The 8,198-nt window shown below is 40.5% G+C and overlaps 1 non-coding gene across 1 annotated transcript; it reads left to right on the forward strand.

The window, feature by feature from the left end:
• Positions 1 to 205: 205 nt before the first annotated feature.
• LOC142437680 (small nucleolar RNA SNORA5) lies at positions 206 to 339 on the forward strand. Its single transcript, XR_012782218.1, has one exon. It is a non-coding gene; the product is annotated as a small nucleolar RNA SNORA5 (small nucleolar RNA).
• The last annotated feature ends 7,859 nt before the right edge of the window (positions 340 to 8,198 follow it).

Raw genomic sequence — 8,198 nt, forward strand, 5'->3', positions numbered from 1 at the left:
GGTGCAGAAAGCTGATGGTGCCCGGCTATCAAAAGATATATCGTCTGCGGTCTGAAAGGCTTGAAGATAAACAAGTGGCCATCTAGCTCAGAAGCAACAAAGCCCACATGGAAGAAACACATCAGCCTGTGTGACCACAAGCTGTCGAAGGGATCAGGTAACAAGCATCAAGGAACAAAAAATCATATCATTAAAAATGTGGGTGAGCAGCTGTGTCAAATTCAGTGTCTGCCCACCCATGGCTAGCACTGGCCCAAGAGGCTGCTACAGAGACACTGCAACTCATGGGCCCTGTTCCTTGCTGCTGAGCCTCAGGGATAAATTTTGTTACAGATATTGAGAGAAAAAAAAAGTGTGGGTGAGTGCAGAGAGGAGACTCAAAGCCCAATGCTAGCCAAACAGACACCCCTTACTGAAGGGTTGTGGGGAGGATATGAACCAGGCAGGGTGCAGGGTAGTAACGATGAAACATGTAACTTTCCTCTAGTTCTTAAATGCTTCCTCCCCCCCCCGCCACTATCATGATCCCAATTCTACCTTGCAAGTCTGGCTAGACCAGAGGATGTACATAGATACAGATAGCAACTGGAAACAGGGAATCCAGGACAGATGACTCCTTCAAGACCAGTGGTGAGAGTGGCGATGGCTGGAGAGTGGAGAGAATGTGGGGAAGAAAGGGGGAACTGATTACAAGAATCTACGTATAGCCTCCTCCCTGGGAGAGGGAGAGCAGAGAAGAAGGTGGGGGGAGACATTGGACAGTGTAACATATGATAAAATAATAATAATTTATGAATAATGAAGGGTTCATGAGGTAGGGGGAGATGGGAGGGAGGGGGGAAATGAGCAGCAGATATAAGGGCTCGGGTGGAAGGAAAATGTTTTGAGAATGATGATGGCAACAAATGTGCATATGTTTTTGACACAATGGATGTATGTATACATTGTGATAAGAATTGTATGAGCCCCCAATAAAATGATATAAAAATAAATAACAAAAGGAAAAAAGTGTAAAATAAATAAATAAAGGGATTTCTTGGCAAATAATTTCTAAGATTGTGATTTTGGTTAGGAAATCAATTTTGTACATTGGGTGTTTGTTCCTAGTTTAAACCAGGAAATTACTTTGAGATGGATTCAATCCTATCCTTTTGTGGGTGTACACTGTAATACTAATATATGTATGTGTGTGTGTATATATATATATATATATATATATATACCATATTGAATGAAGGGGGAAGTGCAGAGTGGAGACCCAAGGCCCAAGTGTCGGCCAATGGAGATCCCCTCACAGAGGGGTTCAGGAGAGGAGATGGGTCAATGATGGTGCAAGGTAGTACCGATGAAGAACACAGCTTTCCCCCAGATCCTGCATGCTTCCTCCCCCCAACTACCATCATCTGAATTCTACCTTGCAGGGCTGGATAGGGCAGAGATTGTACACTGGTACATATGAGGGCTGGAGGCACAGGGAATCTAGGGTGGATGATACATTCAGGACCAAGGGTGTGAGGGACAATGCTGGGAGAGTGGAGGGTGAGTGGTTTGGAAAGGGGGAACTGATTACAAGGACCCACATGCGACCTCCTTCCTGGGAGGGGGACGGCAGGGAAGGGGGGAAAGGGAGACTCCGGATAGGGCAAGATATGACAAAATAACGATGTATAAATTACCAAGGGCACATGAGGGAGGGGGGAGCGGGGAGGGAGGGAAAAAAAAAAGAGGACCTGATGCAAAGGGCTTAAGTGGAGAGCAAATGCTTTGAGAATGATTGGGGCCGGGAATGTATGGATGTGCTTTATACAATTGATGTATGTATATGTATGGATTGTGATAAGAGTTGTATGAGTCCCTAATAAATTGTTTTAAAAAAATTACCCATCTTTCCAGGTGGGTTGATGTCCTATTTAGACATCTGAACCTTCCTCTTTGGGTGGAGCATATGTAATGACTATATGTAATGACTGAAAATGTTTCTAGGACAGTGTTGAAACCAAGAGCTTATAACATACTATTAATAGTAACAACACTATTACTACACTTACTAACACTTTTGTAAGAATTATATGTTTGTCACTATACTATGCACTTCACATGCATAAACAGTTCAAGGAAATCCACATGGGAAGTATTTCCATACCACTTATAAGAAACCAAGGAGTCAAAAGTTTGAGTGGCTTAGGACCACATAACCTATGACTATTGGTTCTGGGCTTAAACCTAGGTAGTCTGGCTTCAAAGTACACACTTTTCGTCAACAGAATATTCTTGCACGAACAAAATAGATATTAACTTATATCCATCACTCTTCCAAGTGCTGAGCACACAGTCATAAATAAATAAAATTCATCTATTTGATGTCAAAATTTGTGATGATGAAAGTCTTATGTCAATTTGACGTGGCTGTGATTCCCTAGTTTAAGAGTTATGATGTAGCAATCACTTATGATAAGGTCTGCCATGAGAGGCTAATTGGTGGAAGAGAATTGCATAATGGGTACGACTTGTATTGAAAATGTGTGACCATTCTGGCAAAGTCCTTTAGACCTTAAATTGTGTGAGGTACCTGAGCTGGCTCTTGCCATCTACCTCAGTTCTTGGTTCATGAAGCCAGCACTCTGCCATATTGCCTATTGATTATGTGATCCATTCGTGTATGCAATCTGGGAGCCAGCGGCTTACCATTTTCCTGTGGATCTTAAATTTTGTCGGTCTTCATAATTCATGAGTCAGCAACCTGCCGGGTACATCAACTCTCTATAGGGTACATAACAACACAAGCATAAACATATATCACATATAAGATATTAAGTGCTATGCAGATGAATTATTCAGGAAGAGGAATAGGCACAAAATACGTGTAAGAAGAGGGGTTGACATTTTTAATATGATATTTAGGAAAGGCCTTACATTAAAAGTTGTATTTCAATAAGACCTCAAACACCACAACAATTTCCTCTGTTGTCAAGTCCAATCATGGTGACCCTACAGGAGAGAGGAGAATTGCTGAGACTCTTTATGTAAGCTGCTTATCGCATCTTTTTGCCATAGAGCAGGTAGGGAATTTGAACCACTGACCTTACAATTAGCTGCCCAATACTTTAAGTCACTGTGCAAGAGGTGAGAAACAAACTCAAGTGACTATATTGGAAGAGGCATTCCAAGCAAAGAACAAATGCAATGCACAAGCATGTCTAGAGATGAGTCCACGCAATGTCAAACAATGATGTATAGATACATACATACGCAAGCACAAGGGGCTTCAAAAAGTTCATGGTAAAATTCTATTACCTTCCAGTTTAATTTTCTTCCATAAACTTATTGAAGCCAATATATTTTAACTACATATTTTCATTTAAATAAAAATTAAAAAGAACTTAACTTTAGAAGGAAGGGAGAGTGTGTGTGCGATAGGGGAGGAACGATGCAAAAAGGGGCTTGCAACTTTTTCTTATAGATTTTTCTTTAATTTTAGGAATATACTGTGTACTATTGATACAGTGAATAACACTGTATTTGGGGGAGTGCTGGAAAAAATCAAAGTAAATTATACTTGAGCCAACTTAAGCATTTTACATGTTGCCTTATACATGCGTGCAGCCGCACATTCTGCGGACCCCACAGGAACCTGGGGGTGGTCCTCAGCATTCACCGTGCTGGTTTTATTAACAGTAAAATAAATTCACAAGTATAAATACAGAGATATACAGCTGCATACCTTAAAAAATAAAACATTTGATATAAGCACATAAGTAGTCAAATTGAATTGCCCCAAAGAGATTCGTGATTTGCCTGCAGTGAAAATTTAGTATTTTCCCTAGCTCATATATTAAACTTTAAGTTCAATAATTCACCTTGACATAAGCTATTTGTACTTATTTACTATACATTATGCAGAGTAAAAGGGGCAGAATAAAAAGGGGAGACCACGTACATCATGAATTGTATGTGGATATAGGATGATACATTTTAAAAATTCAATTGACAACATGAATCCCATTTAGATCAATATAGCTGGAAGAACTGAAGGATAATGTTCAGGATCTATTATCTCTTAAAAAGTAGATACAAAGAAATGGAAGTATAAAAGCAAGGTCTATTCAATAATATATGTAAAGAGTTGCTTATTCTGACATTTATAAATCCATCTTTAATAGAATAGGGCTACAGAGTAAAGTGTACACATCAGTATTAGCAGAAAACAAAACATAACAAAAGGAAAAATGATTTCCTATCAAATGAAGTTGAAAGCTAAATGTTAAAAATTCAGCTGTTTACTTGTAGTGACGAAGGCGAGAACTTCCGGGCCATTGCTCTAGTTGTCGTAGGTGCCTACCCGTTGGTTACAGTTCACAGTGTCTCTATGCACGACAGCAATGCAGCCCAGTCCTGCAGCACCTTCACGGTGGTTTTATGTTTGAATCCAGTGTTGTTATATAGTTACACCTACTCTCTCTATTGGCTGTCTTTGGAGGGTGACACAGTGTATAGCTAGGACGGCACAGCCGATTCAAAATTAGTGAGTGTTTAGTGGGAAAGATTGCCCCGTCACAGTTCAATTTTGGATGTGGGACATAATTTAAACTTTGTGAAATCTAAAATGGAAATTTTGGTTAGATTTGGAAATAATTGAAAATGTACCGTGAAATTGGCATTAACTGGCAGTTTGTGATATCTCTCTATTCCTCTTCCCGTAGGCATGCTTTCCCTTGACTAAGGGTAAGACAGTAGGCGAGTCACTGACGTATAAACAATACTGTTTTACAAGCCCAGTAATTTTGATCTCTTTGCACATAAGGTCACGGACCTCAATTGCCAGGCAATATGAAACTTGGGGGAAATTATTGTTGAGTTCCATGAGCTAAAAAAGCCAAACAGCCGCAATCTACCCTTGCTCAGAAAGCTTATCTTTCCTGCTGTCTCCTCCTCGTGCCTGCTCTTCAATCAACCTAAATTGCCCTGTCATGTCATCTCTCTCAGCTGGGGTTCTTTAAGAAATATTCTGACTGCTGGAAGCAGGGTGAATTCACAAGGAGCCCGATACTTTCTCATACAAACCTTGGGCTGAGGAGCATTCTGCTACCAATTGGGAAGAGGTAGCTTCTCTGGTTTGTAGACAAAGGATACTGATCATATTTCTCAAATTGACCATGGGACATGAAAAGCGGGTTTGGTTGGTCTAAGACCTTCCTGAGAACTAACTGAAAATTGTCTCCTAGATGTGTGGAAGCATCACTTTGATGGCGATATTCTATTACTTTCTCGCAAGGAACACACATGATGTATCTTAGATACTGTGCATTTATCTCTGTGCAAGTGACGTAAACTGATCTCAAAATAGCTCTGGCAAATGTGATAATAGAAGCAAATTCTACAGTGGAAGAAATTGCAGGACAATCAAGCCTCGATAAGGTTCAGGTGACTCCTGGGACTTCAGGTACTCAAATCCCTTCAGGATTCTCCCGTTCCTTCTGCTTTCTCTACTTTTCTGGGCTGCTGACTTAATCCTGTCAAAACAGCTTTTTTACATGAATCTGAACCACGGCTGCCTAAAATTCTGGAATTAAATTTTCCAGCTTCACTTCTTCAGATGAAAGCTCCTCTTCTATTAATGCCTAAAAGTGTAGGGGGAAATCTCTGATTGGTCCAAAGTTCCTGCTGAGGAGTCAATTCCAGTGCATAGTAACCCTGCGAGAGAGGGGAGAACATTCCCATAGGATTTTCTAGGCTATATATTTGTAGGGAAGCAGACTGCCACATTTTTCTCCCATGAGGATGCTGGTGAGTTCCAACGGCCACTTTTTGGTTAGTGTCCATGCATACCTTGGGGTTGTTGCCCAAGGTGGGACAAGTGACTGACCCGAGGGCTAACAGGGACCGGAAACCTATGTTTCAGTGGTTGAGCCATTACTACTTAAGAAGGCAAAGGTTGTAACCCATCAGCCACTCCCTGGAAGAAAGATGTGTCAGTCTGCTTCCAAGGAAACTACAGCCTCTGAAGTCCTATGGGTAATCCTGCTATTCCCTATGTGGTGGCCATACATTTTCAGTGTTACAGGGTCTTTATTGAATCCTCCTTCACTTCCTGCTGTCAAGCCAGTGCTGACTCACAGAGGCCTTGCAAGCAGAGCAGAGTTGCCCCTTCGTGTTTCTGAGGTGGCGCATCCTCATGGGAGCAGACAGCCTCAGGTTTCTGTCACAGATCCACTGCTAGTTTCACGCTGCAGGGTTTGGGTGAGCATCCTAAGGCGCCCCACCCCCACTGCCTACACACACACACACACAAACACACACACATGCATGCACCTTCCCCACCGGCCTCACCCAGAAAGAGGGCAGACCAGCACCAAGTGGAAACTTACTCACTTTCTCACCGCTCCTTTGGCTCCACATGAGAGGCAATCTCTACATCACCAGGGCTCCACTTTGTTTTCTGGGGATACTTAACAAAGCCTCACTGAGTGACGTTAAAGTTTAACATCACAAATTTATTTCCTCACATATGTAGATGCTGTAAGGATCAATCTCTCTCTCTCTCTCTCTCTCTCTGACAGGGTTAGAGGAACATCTTACTTGGCTTTTTAAACTTCACATAGCCTAGGTGTTTCTTGGCATGTTTACTGCTCTTCACGTGGTATCCTATCTCTGTGTGACTCTATTATTCCTTTTAAAAATATTTTTATTGGGGGGCTCATACAATTCTTATCACACAATCCATGCATCCATTCATCCATTGTGTCAAGCACATGTGTACATATGTTGCCATTATCATTCTCAAAACATTTTCTTTCTACTTGAACCCTTGGTTATCAGCTCCTCATTTTTTCCCTCCCTCCCTCATGAACCCTTGATAATTTATCAATTATTATTATTTTTCATGTCTTATCCTTCCTTTTTATAAAATATCATTCAGAAGATAGTGCCCACCTCTGATATTATCTTATTAATTTGACAATATCTGCAAAGAAGAGCTGTATTCCTAAAGTCACACACATCAGTTAAGTTTTCAGCATTATCTTTTGGCAAGCTACAGCTCAATCTGCAGGAGGATTAGCACAGTTTTAATAACACACATAACCATATAGGATTGAATCTTAACAGCAGTTGAGATCTTATTTGAAAAACTGGGCAGACAAATAATAAATGTCTATTTCAGTCTCATAGTGTGAAAAAAAGCAAAAGAGCAATGGACTGGCACCATCCCATCTCTATCGAGTGCATTCATTACAGGCTCCAAATTATTATTTTTAAGTATAATTTCTCAAATAACCCTGTTAGGTCATTGCTGTGATTATCCCTGTTTTCTAAAAGCAACTTGGTACAAAATACAGTTGCTCAAAGAGGTTGTGTCAGTTGCCCAAAACAAGAGCTAGTATTCAAATCTCACTCCTTTAAACTCTGACATTGAACCCTTGGCCCTGTCAACATAATAAAAGTAATGAATATTACTAGTATCCCCCTAGATGCAAATAGGAGGTCAAAGTGTCCTCATTGCTGGTTAGTTTTCATATATATAGTACAGCCACTTAAACACTAACAACATTTTTTCACTGAATATCAGGTCATAAAAGAAAAATGAAAAGACTATAAAACAAGGAAACAGAGGAACGCAACTAGCATGGGTTAAAATGAATGCACACTGTTGGAAGGGTTTATACAGTGTCATGTATATTATTACATTACACTCCATCGTGACACGGAGAAGCAGGTAATGCTTCATCTTTTGCAGATAAGCTTCAAGGGATTTAAGAAACATTTTCATATGAAACAATAAATGTCAAGGTTTTTCTAAATGTCATATCATCCACCTTTTGGCATAAATAGGGCGGATTACTCAATCAGCACGTGTTTTTTACGTATTAAAAACATGTGAAACTGTTCACCATAAATTAGTAAATTTGGGCAAACCGTTGCTTCCCTAGCTTTTTGGTAATTAAGCACCGACCATCAGAGGATACCGTGTTGACTGTTGATCCTCCATTGTTCTTCATTTGATTTTTCCATTTTCATCTTGACAGTAGAAACTCACGTATGTGCGAATCTCAGAAGGAAGCTTGATGCAGTCCCCTTAAGTCCTGCTGGAGATTGACTGCATTTGTGTGTGTGTGTAGGCGTGTTTGGGGAAGGAGTGCCCTTAATTTTCAGCCAATCACTCAAACCTCAATGACCTCATCCACAGCAGTAGGTATAAGAAC

Source organism: Tenrec ecaudatus, chromosome 1, assembly GCF_050624435.1.
Source record: "Tenrec ecaudatus isolate mTenEca1 chromosome 1, mTenEca1.hap1, whole genome shotgun sequence".
Lineage (NCBI taxonomy): Eukaryota > Metazoa > Chordata > Mammalia > Afrosoricida > Tenrecidae > Tenrec > Tenrec ecaudatus.